Consider the following 27,285-nt stretch of genomic DNA (forward strand, 5'->3'; position numbering starts at 1 on the left):
CTGCGCTGCCGTAATTCAAAATAAAAGGGCAGGATTGCACTGTATCCATCAAATATTGTGCATTCCTGTCCTTTCCCTTGCACTGGTGCACAATGGGCTGCCATGTTTCAATGCAGGCACCTTCGCTCCATGGTGCAAGGGTGCCTGTGTTGCAGGGATGATTGTTTTTGTGAATGCCACACACATCAAAAAAGGAAAAACGAGGAGAAATAAAGGTATTTCTTCCTGTTGCGCCTCCCTTACACCTCCTCTAGGGAGGCATACGTTTTTGGCGCTACTTCAGAGCTACGATTCCTCGCAAATCAGGGGCAGTGTCAAAAAGAAATGGGTGTTGCTGGGAACACCCACAGCAACACCCATTGCACGCCCATTTAACGCAGAAGTCAGTGTTAAAGGGAACAATATTTACAAGGCTCATTAAGCTACGGAAAGTGGCTTAGTGCTGCCTGATAAATATGGAGCAGGCCCCTGCGCCACCGAAGCGTTGCAAAATGTAATGCTCCTGTGGAGCAGCCTAATTGTAAATGAGGCCCGGTTTCTCAGAACAGTATCCCTCCGCGGATATGACTCCAGGCAACTTCTACTGGGGACTCTTGTGCAAACAATTGTGTCAGGAAGAAACCATTCATTACTGGTTACCTGGAATGTTGACGAGAGGAGCAAGTGGGACACATCTCTATTGGGGATAGTCACCTCCATGTTGATGGCATTAAAACATTTGTGATTCTCTCAGCCAGTTATTGTGATGTTATTTTGCAAAGCAACCCTTAATTGCCTCATAAATTACGCCTTGCGATTTTAAAACAACTATTAAGTCGCTGGTCTTTCAGCAAATGTCCCTGCTTCCATGCTCACGCCTCTCTGTTGCCTTCGCTTCCAGCCTTGTAAGTCTGTTTGTAGAGCAGCGTAAAACATGGGTTGCATAGAAATATGCATTGATTAATGATACACATTGGCCATCAGGGACCATCCTGCTACTGAACATCAAACACACAGGCAATAATATCTCAAGGGAAATTGCAAATGCTAAAAGCTTATGTTGCATTAATAAAGGCTTTTCGTTGTTTGGCAGGTTTTTAATAATTGCTATTACTTTGGAGATTGTAATAGGACAATTAAAAGCTCTGCAAAGGTTGTTTCCTTAATGTGCTATTTACTCTGTGTAAAAGAAATGAGGAGTTTATAGATGTCATATCGGGGGAGTAGACCTGTGTTAGTGTGATTTATTTTTTTGTCACAGCGCATGCGAATTTAATTAAGGCCAGCCTCCTGCACACATAAAGGACCAATGTGCACCATGTACAGCGCCCTCAATCTAAATTTGTATAACCAATTTTGCGAGGGAAAAGCAGCCAATGGAATATAACGGAAATCTAAATACCAAAGAAGCAATGGCAAAGTCAATAGGACAAACGTTCATGTAGTACATGCGCACAAACACACATGCACACACACACACCACCACACACACCACCACACACACTATATACTATATACTCCGCATATGTACAGACATGTGATATGCTGCTTGGTTACACATCCCTTGATGCTCCTCTTAAAGATGTTTCAAACGGTAAACAACGTTTACCACAAAACTTTTTCCCCGCAGGGAATCACAACGCGGTTGTTATAACGACCGCGTTGTGATTCCAAATACCATTACTCCGCAAGTCGGAACATCGACTTGCGGGGGGGGGGGGGGGGGGTGTTGGATTTAAAATACAAAACCTTCCCTGTTGTCCGCACAGACTGGAGTTGGAATAGTATATTATACTATTCCAACATCCAGTGCCCCCCCTCCTCAAGTCATTGTTTCGACTTGCGGTGTAATGGTATGCGGAATCACAACGTGGTTGTTGTAACGACCGCGTTGTGATTCCCTGCGGGGAAAAAAATGCGGGATAACGTCATAAATTTGTTTCAAAGTGCGCTCTGTGATAGAACAGTGGTTTGGATAGAGCCAGCAAGAATAAGAAATTGAGAAGAACGTCTTGTGAATAGAATGATCTTCCTCAAAATGGAGCGACAGAGGGTAGCCAGATTTAGGCCTTCATTCACAAGAATCAAGGACAATAGATTGGCGGTAGGGTGTAGATCAAAGCATGGCTAGACATGGGTAGGAGGGATTGCCAAAGGACATATGGAATATGGTTAGAAATATGCCAGTGTAAGCCAGGGAGAGTCAAATGTCCATGTCCACAAAGCAACACATAAAGGCTGGCAAACCGAGAGCAAACATTCAGGCATTACTGCAGTCTCACACAGCACAGATATTGTCAGATAGGCCACAAGCACGCACAGTTTGAAGAACTGAGGGATTCATGCAAAAAAAAAGAGGGATGGGTTGATGTGTGGATGCAGCTTCTATATCCAAATAGGTTTTCAATTCTTTGATGACAAACATCAGATTGCAAGTAAATTATATACTGGTGTCAATGCCCATACAATCCCTAGGCTCTCCTTGGGGGAAACACTTCTGTCTGCAGTGGAATACTTAAAGCTCCATGCTCTACCAATCATTGCTCTCCTTGGGATGTTCAGCTCCTGTTAAAAATGCAGCTCTTCAAGGCCCTCATTACCTGTGGAAAAGTAAATAGTGTGATATGTATCCCATCTGATAACATTCGATTCCTCGGAGTGTGAATTTATCTAGTGTGATAGATACCAGTTAATTACAACTTTTAGGGAATAACATGTGGAGTTTGGTACTCACTGAACCACAGTCTGTATATTCCCATAAATACTGTGTCTCTGATTCACAGAGGGACTCCACAATGGTGAAGCAGGGCTGAATCTCCACTCTCAGGATTCTCATTGCAGAAATTCTGTCCTGAGTTTGGAAACTCCCCCACAACTATGGGGCCTCCACCAGAAGTGCGGAGGCCCTTTGTTAATCAGGCCTGAGTGTTTTTTATCAAAAAATATCAGCAGGTTCTATCACAAAGCCCATAATTACCACGTGTAACCACACATATCGCAATTAATCGTTCAGCTTGTAAGGAGAGCCCAAGTGTGCTAATTTCCTACATGGCCTACTTGCTATATGTATACATATATAGCACTGCAATTCATCACAATAATTTCTTTAAAACCAACATATGGCACACTTATCTTCGACTGATTTCTCCATATAGTCAACACAGTGTTTATCCGGGCCCAGTGCTTACCTTGTAAAAAAGAGTGCCATTGCACAGGGCTCTGCTTAGAAGCTGTAGTGTAGCTAAGCTTTTTGCTGCCCCATGGCCGCTGTAAGGGGGTTTGCTGCTGATAGATTCCTGTGTTTACCTCCACACGACGGCTACAGGTAAGAGCAGGAGGGGAGGCCGCCTCCCGGAAACTCGTGCGACCAGGGGCGGATGGCCCCCCCTTGCTACTCCAATGCTCAGAAGCCCAAGTCCGGTGCATTTAAGTGTTGCCGAATTGCATACCGAAGATGTATGCTACTAAATTCACCTCATGCCTCTTTAATCCACCACAGGACACTCCCTGCTTGCTTATCTCCCTCTTGCAGGCTCCTGCTTTCTCCCTTTGTGATGATTTTCCTATCTTTCTCTCCCTCAGTCTTTCCATTTTGTGTGTTTTTCCCACTCTTGCTCTTTTAAAAGTGTACTGTGCACATATAAGTGCTGGTCACCAAAAATTGAGTTCCGATTGCCCCCCCTCCCCCCACCAGCAACCAACTGCTCAAATTAAGCCCTCTCTGGGTCTTGATTTGCCCTTTACAAATCATTGTTATCAGAGGCATTGGTTATGTGAAGCGAATCCTATAATTCCGGAAATGCACTAATTTCCTGGATGGAAACTCTAGACCAAATTCATGGCATTTGTAATGCATGAACAAAGCTTTCAAAAGGTGTGCTCTCTTTCATTATGATTAATATACATTTGGTATATGATCTTGTTGGACTTGGCCCTTCTGGTAGGTTCACCCCAGAACCTTTTGCCTTTTAATGTTACCTAAGTATAGTGATTTCTGGTCTTTGCGCACTTTGACACTGTGTCCCAGTGTAAAGTGCGTGCGCTCTGAGTCCGTGTGTGAGAGTGGCCTGCCATCCCATAGGAATGCATGGGGAATATGTGTGTCCATGGTAGTTCCTGATGCGTGGGGAGTGCAAGGTCGAGTTTGGTATGTGCGAACTCGTGAGATTGAATGCTGCGCGATGATGTGTGCGGCTTTAATGTGTCTAGTTTGGAATTGCCACTTCTAGAAGTTGGCCTGCCTGCCTGTGCATTAAATGTGAATTGAATGTCTGACTTGTGATTGGCAGGAGCAGGCTGATGTGCCTGGCTCCAGGAGTCAGAATGGGTCTGCCCCGGTGGTGAATGGTGAGATCTGCATGTTGATGGCAGGGAGGAGTGCACCTGGGACCTGAATAAGGCTGGGCCTTCCCTCTACAATGCTGGCTCCACCCCCTGTGGTGTGTCTGATGTCCCTGACCCATCCTGTGAATAGGCAGAGGGTTTGAGCAAAACAAAGTGCTCAGGAACCAGTGGTGTCTGGTTCGCCCCTTGCCTGCACATTTGACAACAAATGAAATGTAGTTATAAAAAGAGGCTGTGACCTCATGTTAAATGTTTTTGTTTCCTGACTTGAATCTACCAGGGGCATGCTGCTGCTGGGGCCCAGGGAAAGGCTTGCCTCCCTGGGCCCCGCCCAGCCCCTGGATTGCTGGAGGATTTCTGCCTGGGGCCCCTGTTGCCTGGATCTGGTATGACTGGAGGGGCTGTTCCTTAGGACTATCTTTGCTCCAGCTGCTCTTTTGGAACTGAGTGTCTCTATCCTTATCACCTGGGAGCGCTTTTATCTTAATTTACTCATTCTCTTGAGGGAGCCTACCCCTCATTGTTGCATTTGCTAATAGCAGCGCAGGTGCCCACCCGCTTATTTTCGATGTTTTCAAGCAGATGCCTACCCAGTATTTTGCCTGTGTTTGTGGTGCTCGTGTTCCTAATGGCGAGAGCCTACCCTGCTTTATATGGCTTGTATTTGCTTAAATCGGGTGCCCACCCCAATGGTTACTTTTGCTAGAGGGAGCCTACCCCTCACTATTGCCCCCGAGAAAATGATCGCTGCCGCAGCCCTCCGCGGCCGTCCGAGTACCGGCCCGACTCGGAAGTCAGGTGGCCATGCCTGACCCAGGGTGGGCCCAGGGCGTGTCACTTCTATTTTCCCCCACCGTCGGGGAGAAGCCTCACAAAGCACCGCGGGCTCCATTTCAAAAGTCCTGGTCCCGAGACGGGGGACCGGGTGAAGCGGCATTCCATGCTGGTGCCCAGTGTCATGCGGCAGGGCTCCCATGAGCGAGGGCAGCCCCCGGAGGCCGAGTCCAGCCGGTGAGTGGAGAGAAGAGGGGGCTCGCTTGAGGGAGTGTAGGGGCTAGAGCGATCCCGCTGTTGCTGGCCGCTCCTACATTGGGCCTGAGTACTTTTGAGCACCAGTGCGCTCCATCAGAGGGCATGTTTTGATTCCTGAGAGCCCCCGTGGGCCCCACAGTGGGATGTTTGCTTCAGAGCGGCCCCATCTTGCAGCGGGCCGCTCCAACGTTCGTGACATTGGTTATAGGGCCTCGAGCATGCCAAGAGCCTGTGTGTGGCCCCACCCCCAGAGGCCTTCTTACTTTAAGGGCTACAGTGCTCCTTCATGTTTTGGCCCCATTATTCCTAGAGCCAGAGGGCTCCACCGTTGGGGGCATTTCTTTCTATGAGGAGCCAGAGTGCTCCAGAGGGCACATGTGTGTTCAGAGACTAGAGGGCTCCACCGTATGCACAATATATATTTCTAGAGCCAGAGGGCTCCAGAAGTTGGCGCAGTTTTGCTCCTAAGGGCCAGTGAGGGCCCCTGTCGCAGTTCTGATTCCCAGCTGCCCAGCAAGTAGTGGGCAGCTGCACCGTTTAGGTTTTCTTTCTAGGGACATGTCTCTGGACTCAGGAGTGAGTTGTGCTCCTTCGCCCCTACTTTGGCCTTCCACAGCTGCGCAGCACTTAGTGCCAGCTGCAGCGTTTAGGCCCTGTTATTGTCCTCAGCTGCCCAGCAAGTAGTGGGCAGCTGCTACGTTTAGGTTTTTGAATAAAAAAGATTTGCCTATGCCTCTTTTGGAGGCATAGGCAAATCTTTTTTATTCACGTTAGTGTGGCCCTGCCTACCCTCTCTCCCATTGGGCCCAGCCACCATTGTTGGTTTACGTTTAGGTTTTTGGCACAGTGGCGCAACCTGGACCCAAATGTGATTTATGTGCTAGTGTGATTTATGTGCTGAAGGTTTTGGGTGTTAGAAAATATACTGCGTGTAGCATGTTTTGCGCACCCTGTGTTTGATGCCTCTAGATCTGATGTATGCATTCAGCAAATGAGTGAGGAGTCACGTAGCACACAGGGTACAACTAAACCAAGTCAGTCACCATTGGGGAAGAACTGGCAACAGCAAACCAACTGGGGACATTAATGGATCCATGAGGCCAGAGATCACTCAAGAGAGACCTGAAATAATTCGCAAAAGCAGCAGCATGACCTTTACCTGCTGTTCAGTCAAAGATGGCCTGGGAAATTAGGGGTGCATCAGCTCCAGGTTTGGAATGGGGGAGAGAATCAGATAACCGGCACAGAGATGGGCCTTTCAAACGTCAAGTGTGCACTCTCCAAATGGTGCTTGAGCGATGTGAAGCAGACTCACATTTGTATTTCTTGTATTTGTTCTTAGATATGTCCTTGGACTTTGTCTTCGAGTTAACCAGGAGCAGAGACTTAGGGCAGCAGTGGGCCCACAATTTGGAATGCGCCCAGACCAGTTTCTTGTGATTAGTAACATACAGCTTTGCTTTTCGCTCCCTGTCACATGACTCAAAATCATAGTTGAGGCAAGACACAAATGACAGACATCATGCCTTTCCATTACTGACATAGGCTTCATGCATGTAAGCGCAGTTTGAAGGCTGTGGTTTTCAGAAGAAACATCCATAGTACACTCTCAGTGAAAAACAATTTTGGAAATCAGTGAAGATCCAACCAAGTAAAGGAGCAGAGTCCCAGATCCACCTCAAAGAGCAGGGGGAAGAATGTAAACATTAAAGTCTCAAAATACATGTGAGGATCTTCCAGCCCAAAGTTTTCAACATGTTCATGTGCTTCCTGTGGATATTTCGAAAAGTACCTCTGTATGTCTATCCTCAATTTGGCATTGTATCTTCTTATCTCAGAGCCTGTGTCCTTATGATCCTTTTAAAATCTCCGATCTGGAAATAATGTTGGCAAGTCTCCCAAAAATGATTTCATGGAGTATGTCTCTGTACCAACTGTCCAGCCTGTGTTGTGTTAAAAGTACTAAACATCTATGTTCCATTCCTATTGTGCAGTCACACATTTAATCTAGATTAGATCTGAGAAGTTGGATGTTGATAACAATGTAGTCTATTTTTTATGTGGACTATATTTGTCCATGATATGTCTTTTTCCAATCGATTGCTAACTGCTTCAATCCCCGTAATAATCATTTTTGATCAAGAGTGCCATACCTGACAGCCATGGGAGGTCAGTGCAGTTTTTGCAACATTCCCCTTTGTGGAGTTTTGTATGTGCAGTTGTGGAGTATTGTGGTCCTTATGCTTACCTGTTCTCGGAAAAAAACACTCGGGGATTTGTCGAGGAAGTGGTGGAGAGAGACATTAGCCTTCCTGGGATAACGCCTCTCTCTGCCACTTCTGAAACACAAGACACACCATATTTACAAAATGTGGTGCAGCCTTGCATTTTCCCCTGCGATGGCGCAAAGTTTAGCAACTTAGCACCAACACAGGCACCTTTGCACCATAGTGCAAGCGTGTCTGCATGCAGCGGAAGTTTGTTTATGTGTAAGAAGGTGTCCCTATATGGCAAAGCAGAGACACTAGAGGATAATGGGGAAAAGTACATTACAAATGGGTAATTCATTCTATGTTATTGGTTAATTCACAACAGCTCTCACTAGCCATTGATAAGTGAAACCACAACAATGATAAAGTTAAAAGAATGTCAGTTATTAAAATAGATTCGATAAAAACCAAGCTGGAGCATAATATCACATTAAAATGCAATGTTGTTAACAAATTAGACCTAATTTTAATTCAGTATAATGTTCTACTAATGGTTTTAATAATACAGTGAAAAACAGTAATGCCAATAAAAAATTCTGAAATGCCCTCAAAGTGACAGTTCAAATAGTTTATGTCCATGCAGTAATAAAAATGTCAACTTCCAATATCTTTTTCTTCAGTGCTCCTAAAATAAATACAGTAGTAAAGAGGCTCAGAATGTAAAAAAAAGGCAGAATCTATTAAAAAAAAGACTTTAAATAAAAAAATTATAAGAGGGGGAGATAAACTTTTACATCTACTGCCAAATCCATTGCATTGTTGGGAATATACATGATTATGAATTAAAACAGTCTACCAAAGAATGTCTACAGTAATCTGTGTTCAAACATTGTTCTATTGTAGCAGAAAACGCGTAAATTGCTCGTAAACACACAACTAAATAGCATTCCACCTCATGTATAACAATACCATAGCCAACTGCAACCCAAATAAGTGTGTTGGAACCTTACTTCAGTGTCTAAGGGGCATATTATCAAGACAGGCAATAAAATTATCGCCGCTTTAGCAGCAGAAAACTGCTGCTAAAACGGCGATAATGGGCTTGATAATATGCTCCATGGAATTCCAATTGAAGCCCATGTTAGATGTCCTTCACTTCTAACATGGGCTTCAATTGGAATTCCATAGAGCATATTATCAAGCCCATTATCACCGTTTTAGTGGCAGTTTTCTGCTGATAAAGCGGTGAAAATGTTATCGCCTGTCTTGATAATAAGCCCCTAAATGTGATGACATCTGTCAAATATTTTTTACGTTTGAAAAATAACTATACTACTTCATCTTCGAACTGGGATAGATACTTATCTGTAGAAATAGTTCTGCAGCTTGAACACTTTCTGGATTCACATTATTCTGCTGTCTAATGGTTGGATGTGGAATTGTTACAATTCTGTCTTTTTTTGGAGTGGACATCATCTTTGACCACCCGGTGGTTGGTCTCTCCTCCCACGATGCCAGACGCATGCCCCAAAAGCGCCCCCACGTTTTCATAATCTCGAGATTCCTGTATCCTGCATCCTTGCAAGTATAGCATCCTTTGTTTTGTTATAAATTGTCCTGCCCATCCCAACTGCAAGCATCTGCAATTGTTTTATGGTAGAGATGTGATGGTCGAATGTAAATCCATAAGAGTCTTCAAGCTGCAAAACTACTCTTACAAGTAATTATTAGTTTTGCAGCTTGAATCTTTTTGAATTCTCATGCTTGGAAAGGATTATGTTGCAGCGTTCACTTACCCTATAGGAGGATGGTTAGAGAACGAGTTTGTGTTTGCAAACAGGTTTTTAAGTACCTTCTGCCCAACCTGCGTTTCTTGGTTTGCTTGGATGTCCACTCAGTAATGTTTTATGAAGATGTGTTAGATGACCATGTAGCTGCAGAGAAGATGCCATTCACTGACACATTGGCTAAGAAGGCAAGTGTTGCACCCTTCTTCCTTGTGGAGTTCACCCCATGGACTTTTTTCAAGATTCCCTCCTGCAGCTGTGTTACTTCCCTTATAAATGCTATGATGGCCTCTAGGTTTACCTTTAGCATGGCGTAGGAAAAGTCCTTCACCCAGCAGATGTGTGATGTATTTCACAAGTGTGGTGTCCTTTTTGTTTGTGCCCCCTCATTCCTGGTGCATCACTTTCTAAACCTCTTCCATTTCTTGGAGTAGCACTTTCGAGTTGTCAGACTTCTCACGTTCATCAGCACTTCCATCGCTTTTTAGGGCAGTTGCAAGTGTCCACATTTTATTTCCTCAGGAGCTATGCTGCCAAGCTGAGTGTGGCTTATTCCGGGTGGACAGCAAAACACTCAAGATGATGGACGGAATGTTGCACAATGGCAAAACATTCATCCCCAGTCATAGATCTGGGTTTAATCCATCGTTATTTTGCTCACCAAGACACCCCAGTTCAGACATGGCCATATGCAAATCAGTCTTGACCCTGTGCCTCATGGGAACTGTTCAGCCCGAACTGCCAAGCCATGTCTTCCCTGGACCGGAATCAAGCATCCTAGGGCCTGTTTCTGGCTATCAGCCGTCTTCAGCCAGGATAGCTTGACTCCAGTGTCTTAGTGAGCACAGGACCCACGTCTGGGCATACCCTTCCCACATAGGGTGAACAGCAAAACACACAAGATGATGGACGGAATGTTGCACAATGGCAAAACATTCCCCCCCCCCCCCGTCACAGATCTGGGTTTAATCCATCGTTATTTTGCTCACCAAGCCTCCCCAGTTCAGACATGGCCATATGCAAGTCAGTCTTGACCCTATGCCTCATGGAAACAGTCCAGCCCGAACTGCCAAGCCATGTCTTTCCTGGACCAGAATCAAGCAACCTAGGACCAGTTTCTGGCTATCAGCCGTCTTCAGCCAGGATAGCTTGACTCCAGTGGCTTAGTTAGCACGGGACCCACGTCTGGGCACACCCTTCTCACATAGGGTGAACAGCAAAACACACAAGATGATAGACGGAATGTTGCACACTGGCAAAACATTCCCCCCCCAATCACATATCTGGGTTTAATCCATCGTTATTTTACTCACCAAGACACCCCAGTTCAGACATGGCCATATGCAAATCAGTCTTGACCCTCTGCCTCATGGGAAGTGTTCAGCCCGAACTGCCAAGCCATGTCTTCCCTGGACCGGAATCAAGCATTCAACGGCCGGTTTCTGGCTATCAGCCGTCTTCAGCCAGGATAGCTTGACTCCAGTGTCTTAGTGAGCACAGGACCCACGTCTGGGCATACCCTTCCCACATAGGGTGAACAGCAAAACACACAAGATGATGGACGGAATGTTGCACAATGGCAAAACATTCACTCCAGTCACAGATCTGGGTTTAATCCATCGTTATTTTGCTCACCAAGCCTCCCCAGTTCAGACATGGCCATATGCAAATCAGTCTTGACCCTATGCCTCATGGGAACAGTCCAGCCCGAACTGCAAAGCCATGTCTTGCCTGGACCAGAATCAAGCAACCTAGGAACGGTTTCTGGCTATCAGCCGTCTTCAGCCAGGATAGCTTGACTCCAGTGGCTTAGTTAGCACGGGACCCACGTCTGGGCACACCCTTCTCACATAGGGTGAACAGCAAAACACACAAGATGATAGATGGAATGTTGCACACTGGCAAAACATTCCCCCCAATCACATATCTGGGTTTAATCCATTGTTATTTTGCTCACCAAGACACCCCAGTTCAGACATGGCCACATGCAAATCAGTCTTGACCCTGTGCCTCATGGGAACAGTCCAGCCCGAACTGCCAAAATATGTCTTCCCTGGACCCGAAACAAGCATCCTAGGACCAGTTTCTGGCTATCAGCCGTCTTCATCCAGGATAGCTTGACTCCAGTGGCTTAGTGATCACGGGACCCACGTCTGGGCATTCCCTTCCCACATAGGGTGAACAGCAAAACACACAAGATGATGAACGGAATGTTGCACAATGGCAAAATATTCACCCCCAATCACAGATCTGGGTTTAATCCATTGTTATTTTGCTCACCAAGACACCCCAGTTCAGACATGGCATTATGCCAATCAGTCTTTACCCTGTGCCTCATCGGAACAGTCCAGCCCAAACTGCCAAGCCATGTCTTCTCTGGACCGGAATCAAGCATCCTAGGACAGGTTCTGGCTATCAGCCGTCTTCAGCTAGGATAGCTTGACTCCAGTGGCTTAGTGAGCACGGGACCCACGTCTAGGCATACCCTTCCCACAACGGATGAACAGCAAAACACACAAGATGATGGACGGAATGTTGCACAATGGCAAATTATTCACCCCCAGTCACAGATCTGGGTTTATTCCATCGTTATTTTGCTCACCAAGCAAGGGGTGTGAGGTGGACACTTATTTCCTCGAGAGCCAGGTGCAGAATATACAGAGGGCAGGGATCGAGAGTCAAGCCGTATTTAGTTTGTATTAACAAATCTGATACTCATTGTGTCGCTCAACTAAGAAAATTGTGCCAAGCTGGATTGGGTTAGAGTGTTCTTTTCCCCTATGGGATTAGACAGTGTCTTACAAATATCATTGTAAACAGTCTGGACTTTAATCTGAAAAAAGGAGGCAATCCTGTCCACAAAATTTTTATTTGGAGAGAATTGACAATCTTGTGGACGTTTTGACAGAGTTGTCACAGCGTTGAAAAGCTCCTTGGAGGAATTTTCGGCCGCCTGAAGTTTAGTTGTAAAATAAACTGTTTTAGCATTAATTATCGCTGCCTTATACTCCGCTAACGCTAAGTTATAATCATTTTTATGTTCCAGGCTGTAATCAGTTCTCCAAAGTCATTCTTTACACCTACATTTGGCTTTTATCTGAGTAAACTCAGCTGAATACCACGGAGATGACACATGATTCCTCCCGGAGCGCTTAGTTGTTTCGGGCTCAAGAATATGTGTTGAAGTCCTAATCCAGTTTTTATAGTTATTGGCTGCCAAGTTTGAATCAGGAACCAAGTTCAGAAGGTTAGATGCCAGAGCTATTATCAAATAATTTTTTTGCATTGATTTCCATGTTCAAGATTTAACCAATGGAAGTCTGATCTGATGTCGCTTGTGGGTGGTAGGTATTGATATGTTGAAAGAAATGAGGTTGTGGTCAGACCAAGAAACTGGTGTCACACTCACTAAGTCTATATATAAATTGTTATTGAAAATGCCGTCCAGCGTGTGACCTACTGTATGGGTTGGCTCAGATACAATCTGCTGCCCTCCAAAACCTGCAAAAATATCTTATAAATTAGTGGTGTCCGGGTTATTATTTGCTTCCAAATTGAAGTTAAAATCCCCCAGTATACTGAAGGTTTCGGTATCTAAACAGGATTCCATAAACGTTTGTAATACGCTAATGAAAGCTGGCCTTCCCCCCGGTGGCCTGTAAATAAGTAGCCCTGAATAAAGCTCCATGTTATTTGCTTTTATAGTAAATGTCATAACCTTGGCTTCCAATGATTGAGCAGCCTCTGCCCTAATCCTTTAATGAGATCGTTAGATGATAGCTATTCCCCCCGCACTTTCTCTCCCCTATCTTCATAGGCCACGTGGTAACCTGCTGAAACCACTATGTTCCAATCAGGCTCAGAGGCGCTGTTAGCCCATGTTTCTGTTAGAAACATTAGGTTGGGGTGTGCAAGTTGAATCATGCGTTCTAGTTCGTACTTATGTTTGTTCAAGGATCTCATGTTCAGCAGTAGGCACCTCATGGACTCATGGACTCTATTTTCCCGGCCCTGGGATGTTTTAGGCTTAATCTTAGAACCCTCAGGTAGATCACCAGCCCTTGCAGTGCAGTGCAGGTTCTTCACAGGCAGAAAGAAAGGCCTAAGGCCATACAAATTACACAGTAGTCTGATCAAGCAATGGTGAGGGATTGGAACACTCACCGATGTTTAGGTTTAGAAGTATAAAGCGTTGGTCGCTCTCCCGGCGCAGGTGGGCTTGCATTTGGCACCTTTGGTGTGCCGCCGGCGTGTCCGCTGCGGGTTCGAACCAGCATGCCAGATATAGGCTGGGTTGAAGAAAAGCTAGAGCGTGTCGAGTCTCTTAGGCACAGACCGGTAGTGCCAAATTGAAAGGTAGGAGGCAGGGGTAGTTAGTAAAATATTGCTTCACTTCCTCAGCCACAAATGTCAAGCCGCGGCGGACCACGAAGTGAAGCGAGCCCTAAAACACTCTGTAATGCATGGGAAAAGTAAAGCGGCCTGGATACATTCTAAAATTCTAAAAACAATGATAAAACAATGCCCTCTTACAAGAGGTAAAAAACGATTTGAAACACAGTAAAGTAAAGTGCTGGAGTGTTAGCAGCAAATGCATGGACACAGCAGTCTACTCACCGTTGCACGTCCGACCCAGCATGCCAGATATAGGCTGGGTCGAAGAAAAGCTAGAGCACGTCGCAGTCTCTTAGGCACAGACCGGAAGTGTCAAATTGAGAGGTAGGAGGCAGGAGTAGTTTGTAAAATATTGCTTCACTTCCTCCGCAACAAACGGCAAGCCGCAGCGGACCAAAAAGTGAAGTGAGACCTAAAACACTCGGTAATGCGTGGGAAAAGTAAAGCAGCCTGGATACATTCTAAAATAAAAAAAAATTATAAAACAATGCCCGCTTACAAGTGGTAAAAAGCAATATGAAACACAGTAAAGTAAAGTGAGCGAGTGCTAGCAGCAAATGCATGGACACAGCAGTCTACTCACCCTGGGTAGGAATTTTCTGTTGTGAGTACAGTGTTGTCACTAGGAAGGTTTTTCATCTTTCTGGGTTTTTATATGATTTTTTTTAGATTGACAGAGAATACAAGTTTGTGCTGTGTTCTTATCATGGGTTTGGTGTTTACCTTGCACTGGAAGTATGCCTTTGTTTTTATGAGCCAGTTATCCAAGTAGGGGTAGACATGGGCCCCACCTCTTCCCAGCTATCTTGCAACCAAGGCCAGGCGTTTTGTGATGAATCTGGGTATTGACTTTATCCTCAATGGCAGCACCATGAATTGGTAGTGGGTCTTGTCTACTGCACATCTTAGAAACTTTTTGTGTCTCTTGTGCATTGATATGTGCAGGTATGCATCATTAAGTCTATTGTGGTCATGTTGTCTCCCTTTCAGAGGAGTGATGTGACCTCGTGCAGCATGGTCATTAAACTGTTTGTGTTTTTATGTACCTGTCCAAGGCACTGAGGTCCAGGATGTGTCTTAGTAAGAAGTCTGTCTTTGGAAATTAAAAGATCACTGAGTAGACCACTGACCCCTTTCTTATGGTGGTACTATTTATATTGCCTTTTCTTGAATAGGTCTATCACAGTCTTCCTAAGGTGCAAAATACCCTTGCAGTTTTGGTACCTCACTCTTGATTTTATTTTGGGAACATTATTTTATGAGTTCTCTGCATTATCTGTGTCGGATAATGTTGAATATCCATTTGCCAGAGGTGATGCCTTCTCTATCACTGCGGAATCCTCCGATTCTGCCACCTACAGGTTTTGTGTGGTAGGGGTGGTGTATCACAGGGCCATTTGGTAGGATCAGCATCTCCTCTTGGTGCTGCTCCTTTTCCAAGTACACAGCCATGAAAGGATGACTTTTTTGTCCTGTGTACTGCCACTGTTTTGAAGTGATGGGGCTTCATTGCTGCACAGAAAAATACGCATTGGATGTTGTTGGATGTTAACCCCCTTACTAAGGCATTCCAGTGCGAGAGGAGGCTTCTCCTCCAAACTGGCCTCTGAACTGTAAGGCGCACATGGATTATGAAGTGCTGTTGTCTTTTTTTATCCTTTGAAGGAAGTCATCCCCTGCTTTCCCAAACAGAATTCTCTTTTGAAAGTTTGAAAGGCATATTGACCACTGCCACCTGTATTCTCCTTTCTGGTACTGCTGAGGAAGGTGCTGCAGGAGACTTTTAAATTCCTTTCACTGTTGATGGGCAAACATGTTGAGGATGATATTGTAATTTGCTATTCTAAACTGCACCGCTGTGGACCATTCCATCTGCCCACTGTATCCCCTCACATGCTTCCCGTTGGGTGATGGACCCACGGAAGCTGGAGAGTTGGCTCTCATGCAAGCTGTGGCATTGATAAGAGCGTTCACTGCCACTGGCCCGCTGATGTAGACAGGGTCCATTGTGGAGTGCATCTAATTTTTTCTCTACAATTGGAGTAACTGTCTTTAAGGTTGTTTTTTTTCTTTGAAGTCTTCTCTTCTTTGGTCCAGAACACTAGGCAGCCTGGGGAGGAACTGGTCCCTACATTGAAAAGGTAGCAGGGTTTCCGAATTTGGAGGCAAGATAGAGGTTGTGTGAGACCGCTTTGCGCACATATGACCAAAGCTCCAGAGAAACTACGCTTGTAATGCTGATCTAAGAGCTTTTGAACAGGAGGAATGGTCACAGAAGCCTGCTGCGAGGAGCTAAAGCCCATCAGAAATCAACTTTATAGACTAGGCACGTTAATCGGGCTTGCAGTCTTGAGCTACCTGGGAAAGGCGTATCACAAGGTGGAAGTGGAAGAAACCCAACATCGGCAATCCTACCGGTCAGTTGGGGCAGATGCTGACGCTGTGATGGCTCCAAAGTGTAGTGTAGTTCCTATTTTCCCAATAGGCTCTGTGCATTGGAATATCATAAACAGCAGTGTAGACGTAGAACTGAGGTCATCTAGGTCTCTACTGACTATGTTAAACTTAATTTAGGTTTGCCAGCTAGCTCAGAGGTCACTAGAAACTTTCTTGAATGAACAGGGAGGAGTGAACTTCCCTGATTAGACAAGAAGGGATTCAGTTTCTGACAACCGCATCAACATGACAACTTTGCTCCCTCAGAATAAAGAGTGTATCTCTAGAGTCTTGTGAAAACAATAGGCAGCTATTTCACTCAGTCAATCGTGCATGCTTAGTTTCACCAGAGTGCAGAGAAATAGAGAGACAGGCGTTTTCAATAAAAAGGTGTTATTTTATTGAGCAGTCTTCTTTCTCATGCAAGAGAAATGAATTGCCATAATTGCAATACTCATCATAAAGTAAAGTGCGTACAGTAAAAGTAGTATTATGAAATAATACTGTAAAAGTATTGATATGGTTTCTTAGCCATATGATACTTTAAAACGGATAAAATATATACATACATAAAAACATTTACTAACAAACTCAACTGGTGCTTCTAAGATACGCCTACCCCAGTGTACCTGACCTAAGCCTAATACGTGGGAAGGAGTAAGTAAGTTGCAGTTTTTAAGTTAAGTTGGGTTTTTTGCCAAGTATAGGAATCAAGAATTCTCTCTAAGGTTTTAATCAGTTCCGTACCTTGGTTCTAGAAGGAAGGAGGTCTTGTATCTCGCGTTTCAGGACTCGATCTCCCAGCAACCCGCAAGGGCAACTTGGGAAACCCAGAGCTGGATTTTCTCGGCGTGAGAAAAGGCAGCTTCTCCATCGCGTGGGGAGGGGCGGTTTCCTTCGGCTCTCGCATTAGCTGGGCTCCGGATAAGTAGATAACCGCTCTGCTCCACATCACCGTGTATTTGCTTAAGGCAACCTTGGTATATTTATACCTGAAAGGTGCCGGATTTGACGTAAGGTTGGACATAAGACGTCACTAAGAACTAACAGTTCTTTCTGGACTCCAGGAGTTCTTGTGTAAATCAAAACAGAGCAGGAGGGGATTTCCAGGGCTGGTGAAGGTTTGGTTTGTTTAAAGAATGCGTTGTGCTTTATAGGAGTCTATGGGAGTAGCCTTGCCGTGCTTTGGACTGCATGGGCTATTTACTAACTATGGATCTGATTCTTATGCCTTTATGAGGATACTATTTATTATAACCACACAAGGGCATGAATCGGGAATATCGAATTAGGGTCCTAGATAGAAATACAACACCCACTCCACGGATTAATGTCCATCATTACTAAAAAATAAGCAATAGTAAACATACGATGCCTGTGTGTTTTCCAACCCACCCCAAAATACATAATTGCATTTGAAATGGTGTATGGATTATACACGAAAAAATGAGTATTGGTACTGTACGTCTTTTCATGCAAGGCTATTATTCAGTTAAATGCATATATTTCAGCTAAATGAATTGCGAAACTTTAGAAATGAAATTACACATGAAATGGCTCTGTATACAGAAAAGAAGGTCGAGACCATTTCATCACATATTATTATACGATAATATACATTTGCTAGTGGCTGAGGTAAAATATTGTCTCTAGTGTCTCTAAAAATAGAAGCTCTGTTCTTTAGGAATAGTTCTACTTTAAGCAAAGTATCATGTGCCGGAAAAATTGGTAAATATTTTGGATTTAGAAAGAAAAATAATTTCGCTTTCAGGGGAGAAAAAAATGTGTTCCAAATATTTTCAGTTGCTTTGTTTAACAGAATTGAAGGCCAATTTCAGAGTTTAAGGAACGCTGTGTGCTTGTTAAAAAAATCATTCTCGTTGTTCAGGGGAGAACATCATATCAGACAGACTCGCAAAAAATTGGTCTACAACATCAGGTGAAAGTTCGACCAAGTTTGAAAATACTGCAACTGTGCAGTTTTCTGCGTGATTGCTATCATCGATGTTAGGATCAGCAATGCTCACAGAAGGTTGTACCTGTTTGGTGCTGCTTTCCTCCCGTACTTCACCGCCACCTATTCGTAATGGTGAAGTCTCAACGAATGCCGTCATCAGAAATGGTAGCCGCTGGGGACAACACGTTGCATGAGTCGTTACCGGACCTAGCAAAGTATTGATATCCATTTGTAAGACAGACGTCCAACACGCATTCTTCTCCGCATAGCAGACATCGGAGCACAGGTAAGATGCAATCTTGCCAGATCGGTCTGAATGAAAGAAACCAAGTTGTATTCAGATCTCTTAGCCTGGCCAATCCGAGTACCTTAGTGATACGGTCTCGGTATCGTATTGCTAGGATTGTTTCTTCCATCGTTGCTGGAGTCTTTTCTGTGGCTTGGCTTGCCATATCGGAGCAGAAGGAACAAAAATAAAATTCCTGCTACAAGTCCCAAAATTAAAGGTAGGCCGCCAAAGACAGAATGGACAAAATTCTGGAAGATACCCAGAACTGTTTCAAACGGTGTTAACAGTCCCGAAAAAAGTGTCTTAAATACATGTGTGATGCCGCTGGTATCAGACATGTTTAAAATTTAGCTTAACATTCCTGCGAAATGCACAGGGCAATTTGTAGATAAAAGGGTATGTATCTCTGCAGCTGTCCTTGCAACTTGCAGGTCATACGTTTCTTTGGATGAGGTCAATGGCACAGTCGTCTGTAAAAGAATAGACTTCATTCTGCTTAAAGTATCAATTCGAATAGAAGAGATATTCACATGAGGCCATATTGCCGCCTTCATGTCTGGATTGCTGTTTGTATACAATACTTGCATACAGCAAACGACCCTGGAAGTAACAGTTACGAGATAGCATTCTCCTGGCACCAATCCACAACAGCTGTGGTCAGTTATTATAACGTAGCTACCGTTGGAAAGCTGTCTGAAGAGTGGTTCTATCTGTGTTGCAGGAGTGCCTTGCAGGTGACATGAAAGGTTATTTGAAGACCCTTCGCAGGCTCGATGCAAGTTAATACCTTGACACAGAAGTGTACCGCTTAGTGATTTCTTACAATTATTTCCACTAAGGAATACCTCCTTTTTCCTTTCACTATAACATTTGAGTGTGAAAGGTAAATCCCAGGTTGATTTGATGTAACCTTTACCCAACCTTTCATACTGGCCTGCTGGTATATATTCTTGGCAGTATTTAAACTGGAAAGTTGTTATTGGAATTGTAATTGATCCGTGTATTATCCATTCAATGACAGGTCTCTCTGACATTGTCAATGGTAATCTCTCAAGTTTTTCAATGCTCAGAATCGAATAATCTGCTCCTTTTTGTGCCAAACTGATTTGTTTATCAGTAAGGTTAAAGATAGAAAATAATGACGTTATGTTGATTAGACGCCATGGCACGTAGCCTGAACATAGGTTTTGCAATGTCCAGCAAAGCTGTACAATAGAACGCAATTGGGACTGACCATGTTGTAACATTAGCAAGTCTTGCTCTATTATATCAAAGGCAGATGATACAATACTGTCCAATGAATAAATTCTGGAAGACAGAGTCGTTAACCCATTGTCCACAACAGAAAGTGATTTTTCCAAATTGATATGATCAATTTCTCGTATTTTTTCCGCTGTTTCAATTTGCATTACTTTCCAAGCTTCGTTGTATGCAGCGTATATACCGGCCGCTATGAAACGTTTTTGACGCTGTTTGCGAGGTCCCATTATGAAATCTCGCAAGTCAGCACCTTCTTTAAGTAAAGTCAAGTGTTGCTTAATTTCAGCCAGTGTGGATGTTTGTAGCCACTCAAGGCATAGTTTCCCTACACTGTATGTTGTAACTATCCCTGGATGTTGTCTCTGGGAATATCTTGGGTCTGGTCTGGTCATTTTGAACCCCTGTCTTTTGGAATCTATCTTGACAGTTGTTTGTGTCTATGGGCCAGATCAACCATTTTTTCCAATCAGGATTTGTTCTGTTTTGGTGAAAAATATGGGATACGTCTATTTCCATATCTGTTGTGCTATTGTAATCAGGTATGGGCTTCGGAATAGACGGTTTGTTTAAGTCTTTTATCTTAGCTAAACCAAGACAAGTAGTTTGTTGAATGGTATCATTCAGGAATATTATTTGTTCTGGGATCATGCAGGCTCTAAATAATGATTCTAGACCTTGTACCTGCCAGTCTTTTGTTCCCCAGATGGTTTTTGTTTCAATGTTATTTTTCCAAAATTCAAAACCAAATGTAGACATTTTGTCATAAAACTTTTCAGAATAAATCAGTTTAGTATTTGTCAGCATGTTTTTCATTCCTGTCTTATTTAACATTTTAAAATAAAACGTTTCTGCATCACTGATGTTAAACCCTGAGAAGTATGGAAATTTCTCTGAAAATGTTTTAGAACTTCCTTTAGGTGGGGTAGGGCAGTGTTCTCATTGATTGTAAGTAAAAACATTTCTAGGTTGTGCAGATTTATGCAAATAGTGATGACCATAGTGGTTGTAACAGAATAATTCTTCATAATTTGATGAACCCTGTAAATAATCATATTCTGTAAATTTAGCTGACATTACTAAATATAACATCATATTATTAATATTTTCAAAGTCCCAATCATCGGAAAAGGAACTTGGTATCACAAAGTCACTTAAGGAAATCTTGAACTGGTGAGGATACTTCAAGACCTCAATCGGGCCATAAATATCATAGTCAGTTCTGTCCCAAGCAATACCCCAAGGTATTGAGTTGGCTGTGATGTTCACTGATGACAGTTCTCTTTTCCTGATATGAGAGAATCTGTGAGACTTTAGGACCAAGTTGATGTCTTGACTTGCTGTGTCCATTGTACTATATTTTCCATCAATGAATCTACTCAAACATAAAAACATGATGAAGCAAAGCAGGAGGAAAAGTACACCTAACACAATCCAAAATTCAATCCGTGGTGAGATCAAATATGTCTCTTTTAGTTGGTGAATCAGTTTGGTCATTTTTTCTTTGAAAGTTTTTGTTGCTGGCTTGTCTCCATATTCACTTGGATCATCGGAAAAGTAATCAAAGTTGATAAAATAGCCAGATGCAGTTCTGTAAATTGGTGGGATCGCTTCCGGATTTACATTGATCTTTGCTTTTTCTTTTGTTATATTTGTACATTCTGAAGCTACATCGTTGTAGATTGGTGTACCTTCACGAATTGTTGGAATTTGGGTTTCAAGAGGCACAAGTTCCATTGCTTTGTTGCATAATCCTTTTTTATTTACTGTTGGTTTATCGAATGTGATTAGTTTTTCAGTTTGAACCTCTTGGATTGTAGCAAAGTTTGGTCTTCTGCTATTTCCTGCGAGTCCACTTGGCCTACTACTTATTATCGGCCACATGATTGTGGTTTCTCCAGATCGATGGAAACAATTCTGTTTTCCTTTTTACCAGCAAGCGGCGGTAGTACTACTGATCTGTTCCGCTGACAGCTAAGACAGGTACTGCTTTTCTGTAAGAAGGCCTAAATTCCTTCTTCACAGATCCCCAATCTTTGGAATCCAGACAGGTCTTGCTGGGACAGGTGGTTCTTCAGTGGTTGTTGGCTTAAACTTTATGTTACTTAGACTTTTTCTTGTTTCATTCAAGTCCTGTAAAACAGCCAAACGATCTTTGATGTCAAAGGTTTTTTCTTCTACCACTGAAGTATGACAATCCAAATCCTGAATTCTCATTCTAGTTCCAAACAAAAGTTGATACGGACTGAAACCTTTTAGAGAATTTCTTGGCATGTTGTTAACACTATGTTGGATACGTATTAAATGTTTGACCCACCCATCACCCGAACCTAATAACCTCGCCGTTATAGATTGCTTTATGTCATGTTTTTTTCTTTCTACTACCGCATTTCCCTCAGGATGGAAGGGAGAAGAGTACCGCAATGCAATGCCCATGCTGGTCATGGCCTCTTTGTAAGCTCGAGAGCTAAACGCAGGACCCTGGTCAGAATGTAGCATGCCAATTGTGTAGGTGCCGATAAAGACTCGCAAATCTTTTATAACAGTTCTGGCGTCAGCCGTGCGCTGGGGCCACATCCAAATAAATCTCGTGCAGGAATCCACTGCGACCATGATATATTTATAGTTGCCATCCCTTTGCAAGGGACCACAGTGGTCCAGGTAAACACATGCTAATGGTTTATCTGAGATTAGAAGGGGCGTCTGCGCTGGTCGTTTTACCGTTGATACTTTCATTCTTTGGCATATTTCACATTCTAGAACATAGTTCTTAGTTTGTTTTCTCATTTGTGGCCACCAATATCTCTGTTCCCTTCGTGTGCCGCTAAAATAAGTCCTAATCTGTGTTCCATGTTTGGAATTGCCCTATCCCCCACTCCAGGGATTCGAGCAAATGGAACATTATTTGCATCAGTTATGTATGAATATTTTACTGGAAAGCCTTTCGGGAGTGTTTTTTTATCATCTTTTACTGAAGCACTGACAGCTTGCATTATATCGCTGTCTATTTTTGTTTTTGACCGGGTGATAGCAGCTACAGAAGCCGTTTGCACAGCTGCCTTCGCAGCTTCATCAGCCAATGAATTCCCCGCAACGTAAACGCCATCACGTTGATGACTCAGTGTATGTATCACGTGAGTCTTTTGTAGTTCTTTCTGCAAAAGAACTACTTGTTCCCAAAGCGTATTATGCTTGATTGTGCCACCTTTTGCATCTTTGAAGCCGTTTTGAATCCAGTTCTGCAAATATTAATTGTACGATTGAACGCAGTAATATGAATCACACACTATTAGTGTGGGGAATTCGTGATCAGTATTTTCAAGCGCCATCTTAAATGCCAGAAGTTCAGCTCGCTGGGCTGTACAATCTCCTAGAGATTGGGTTTTTGTGACCAGTGGTCTAAATTTTCCTTCGTGCCAATGACCTTTAACGATCGCGCACGCAGCACTATAAGCATGTTTGCCCTCAACCGCGGGTTGGGCTGATCCGTCTGTATATATTATACAGCCGTAATGTTCTAGTGGCAGGATTTCAGTCGGCAGAGGACATTCATATTCATATTGGAGAAATTCTTGTGTTTTTAAATTGGGATCAAATTTGTGTACTACGTCTGTTGGACCAAGAGAATTAACCCATTGTATCCATCTCGGATGCAGAGCTTTAGCATTCTGAATGCTTGCCCTTGTTACTGCTTCTAGGGCAGGTATCAGTGTAACGATTATTATTCGTTTACCTTGTGCTAGGGCTCTTTCTTTTGCTACAGCAGTTTGAACCGCTGTCAGAATTTTTTCTGTAGAGCTGAATTTCATTTCAGATTGAGTGTACAAGTGTGATTTGTATGCTATTGGTACGGTTTCTCCCTCATTGGAGGTCAGGTATGTGAATCCGCATTTTCCTGGAATTACTCGGATTACAAGGTTGCGTACATTTTCGCGAGTTTGCAATTTTGTTTTAGTTAACATGTCTGCCTGTAATGATCTCAAAATTTCTGTGTGTTTTTGAGTCCAATGTATTGGTTTAAAATCAGGTTTTATTAATTCATAGAGAGGTTTAACCCTCTCGCATAATTGAGAATGTATGTTCTATCGAAATTCAGGAAGCCTAGTATTGATTGTAAATTTCTCAGCGTTTTTGGTGCTTGGAGTACTGCACACTTCTCTAAGAAGTTGTCTGCCAGGCTTTTGCCTTCACTTGATAATTCATAGCCTAAAAATAGTACTGTCAGATGGGCAATTCTGGACTTTTTAAAGTTGAATTTGTAACTCTCTGATGCGAACCCAAGAATTATGGTGTTCACTCTTTTTAAGTAAGTCTCCAGGTCATCATCTGTAAGATAGATGTCATCGACATATGATAATGCTTCATCATCATATATTTGTAATATTTCTGTTACTCTGGCTGAGAATAATCCCGGGCTGTTCTTGAATCCCATAATGGGAGCCATTATTGAGAAAGCGGTCAAATACCTGCTTTCAGGTGCAATGTTTTGACAGAAGAATCCATTAGAGATATCTAATGTCGTTTTATATTTCTTGCGCACGATGTTGTTCATTAGTGCTGCACTGTGTGAATTTTGTACTGCAAAAGTTTAGCAACAGGAGTTTAAATATCTGTAGTCCAAAACTAGACGATTCTTGGAGACAGGAAACAAAGGATTGTTCATTTGTGAGGTGCATGTTTCAATCAACCCCTTATATTCAAGTTGATCTAAGATCTCCCTGACTTGCTTTTTAGCTTCTTGTTTAGAAGGTACTGCCTTCGTGCAGTGGATTGATTTTTTAACTGGATTTTGTGGTGAGGAGAATCCTCATCCCATCCTACATGATTTTTATATAAGGCAGGGGCTTGGGCCACTGCCCATTTTCTTGCTAATGTATTTTTTTATGAGTTGGGATATGATTTGAGAAGGCAGGCATAATCATTTCTTCACCATGAGGGCACTCCCTGACAAAAACAACAAACAACTAAACGGAGGGTCCTAGGGAATATTTACCGACCACGCAGTTACAGCCCCCATAACCAAATGTATAATACAAACAAGAGTAACTGTGGGTCAACTATGTGTCGAAATGTGTCTGGATGACTAAAGTTAGTGCTTAAGAGATGTTAGGAAAGCACACAACAAGATATCGCTCTGTATAGGAAGATATCCATCAGTTACTCGCCCTTTGCCGCCCTTTCATCATTTGAAACACTTCCCAAAGAGGAGAATCTTAGTTGTTGCCACCTTCTGTGGGGAAGGCTGTTGTTGTGAGGTTGAGGGCTTAAAGGGAATTACATTTGGTTATGGGGGCTGTAACTGCGTGGTCAGTAAATATTCCCTAGGACCCTCCGTTTAGTTGTTTGTTGTTATTGTTCAAGTGTAGCCTTGGCTGCGGGTCCGGTCAAAAAAGAGTTACATTGTGAACTCTATCTTCACAACCCAGATTCTCGTGAAGATATATGTATAGTCATAGAAGACCTCGCTTGAGGGCCTCTCATTGACAGCGCCTCCTGAGATACACAACCGAGATCTTGTCCAGTTGGTCTCACCATTCTAGAACTAGGTATTGTCTAGAAAAGGTCCATCATGGCAACTAATCTAGGCTTGGCCTATGATGAGGCTGAGATAAATCAATCCTGGATGATAATCCGAGCATGCTGAACCTTATGCCCAAACCACAAGACTCTGGGGATGAAGGATGGTCCAAAATACTCATTCTGAAAAAGAGCCACTCTCGCATTTGCATCCATGGTATTACCATGGCCGAGTACTTGAGCGGTAATGGTGCCCCCACTGCTTTAATAGTTAATAATGCCCCTAGATTATTTCTAGACGACAAAGAATTCATCAGAGATTGGTACTTAATTGCATGGAAGTGCACGCGCGATTGGCTAGTTTTAATTATCAAAACTGCCAAAAAAGCTGCAGATAAAATCATGATCGAGATTCAGACTTTAGAAGGCCAGATAAAAACCACACTTTCATCCAAACTCTTCACCAAACAGTAGAATGAGAACAACAAGGCAAATAAAGACTTTAAAGACTCAGTCCTGTTCCCTAAACTAGAGAAATGTAAAAAAGATTTAGCTAGGTTTTCAAAAGAAAAAAAGTATCCCTATACGAGTGCCACATATATACCGACACCGTATAATAGAAATGGAAGGAGAGGTGGTTCGACCTACGGTACTTCCGCGTCAGAAGACCTCTCCAGTGACTCTGATTCCTCTAACCAGGGCGCTCACATGAACCCCAACCGTGGGAGGGACAACAGAAGACAGAGAAGAGGCAATACCTTCAATCAAGGGTAATTTAATCCATGGTGGACTCCAAACCCATGGACTTCAGGTCAATTCCCCTATGCCCAACATGTAGGACCTTATGGCCCAGCACCATTCCCACCAGGCCAGAATATGCCTCCATTTTTAGGGTTTGGCCAAGGGAGACCACGCGGAAGGAGACGAGCTCCACCGAGTCAAGTACCGTGGAATCTGCCCCAACAGTCGATGGACCTAAGGAGCGGGAAGAAAATACCACAAGACCAGGCGGGCATGAGCGCGAGCACGGAGAAGGGCTCATAGTTAATCTTAGTTCACGAACATTGACACCCACAGAAGAGAAACTACTTAATCGAGGTCTTGGTTTTGTGGCGACAACTTCAGGGGATGCTTTTTAAACCCAGGTAGAGATCTCTAAATTCTTCAGAAAAATACGCCTCCATTTCTTCTTTTCGAAAAACAATGAGCAAAGAGTGAATGAAAAAAACACTGGTTTGAAGAATCCATCAACGTTCTCGCCTCTCAATACCACTATCCCAGCGAAAGTCACGACTTTCGAAGAAGCTGTACAACATGACATACAAAGCCTGTTTAGTGAAAGACAAAAACCTTTTGTCAATATCACCAAAGCTGAACAGCAGGCACTTCAAGAATTGTCAAAAGACCCTTCAATTACGATAAAACCGGCAGACAAGGGCGGTTCAACAGTCCTTCTGGACACTACAACTTGCAGGACAGAGTGTCTAAAACAACTGAGCGGCATTCGTTCATACCGCCTTTTATCGGAAGATCCAACACCCAGATTGATGACACAGATTGGCCATCTTGTGGAAGAAGCCCTCTCGGAAGGTTGGATAACCCCGAATGAAGGCAGCTACCTACGCAGAACACATCCCACCATGCCATATTTTTATATCTTACCGAAGATACATAAAAGACAGCGGCCACCCCCGGGCCGCCCGATAATTTCGGGAATTGGCTCATTGATGGAACCATTGTCATCCTTTGTAGATGTCTTTTTGAGACCTTTGGTACGTGTCATGCCTTCTTATTTACAAGACACTAAAGACGTGCTTAGGCTACTACCAGAGATTGAATTCGACTCCACATCTGATATACTGGTGTCCTTTGATGTGGAGTCGCTTTACACATCCATTCCACAAGACGAGACGCTAGAGGGGATCGAACAACTTCTGAATACGAGTGATTTGGACTCCATTACGCCGGTCTCCCTGATCATGGATCTTGCATCCATAGCAATGAAAGAGAACTTCTTTCAGTATGAGGACAGTTACTATCTACAGACGTCGGGTACCAGCATGGGCAGCGTTTTCGCGCCGA

The sequence above is a fragment of the Lissotriton vulgaris genome, chromosome 3_1 (genome assembly GCF_964263255.1).
Source record: "Lissotriton vulgaris chromosome 3_1, aLisVul1.2, whole genome shotgun sequence".
NCBI lineage: Eukaryota > Metazoa > Chordata > Amphibia > Caudata > Salamandridae > Lissotriton > Lissotriton vulgaris.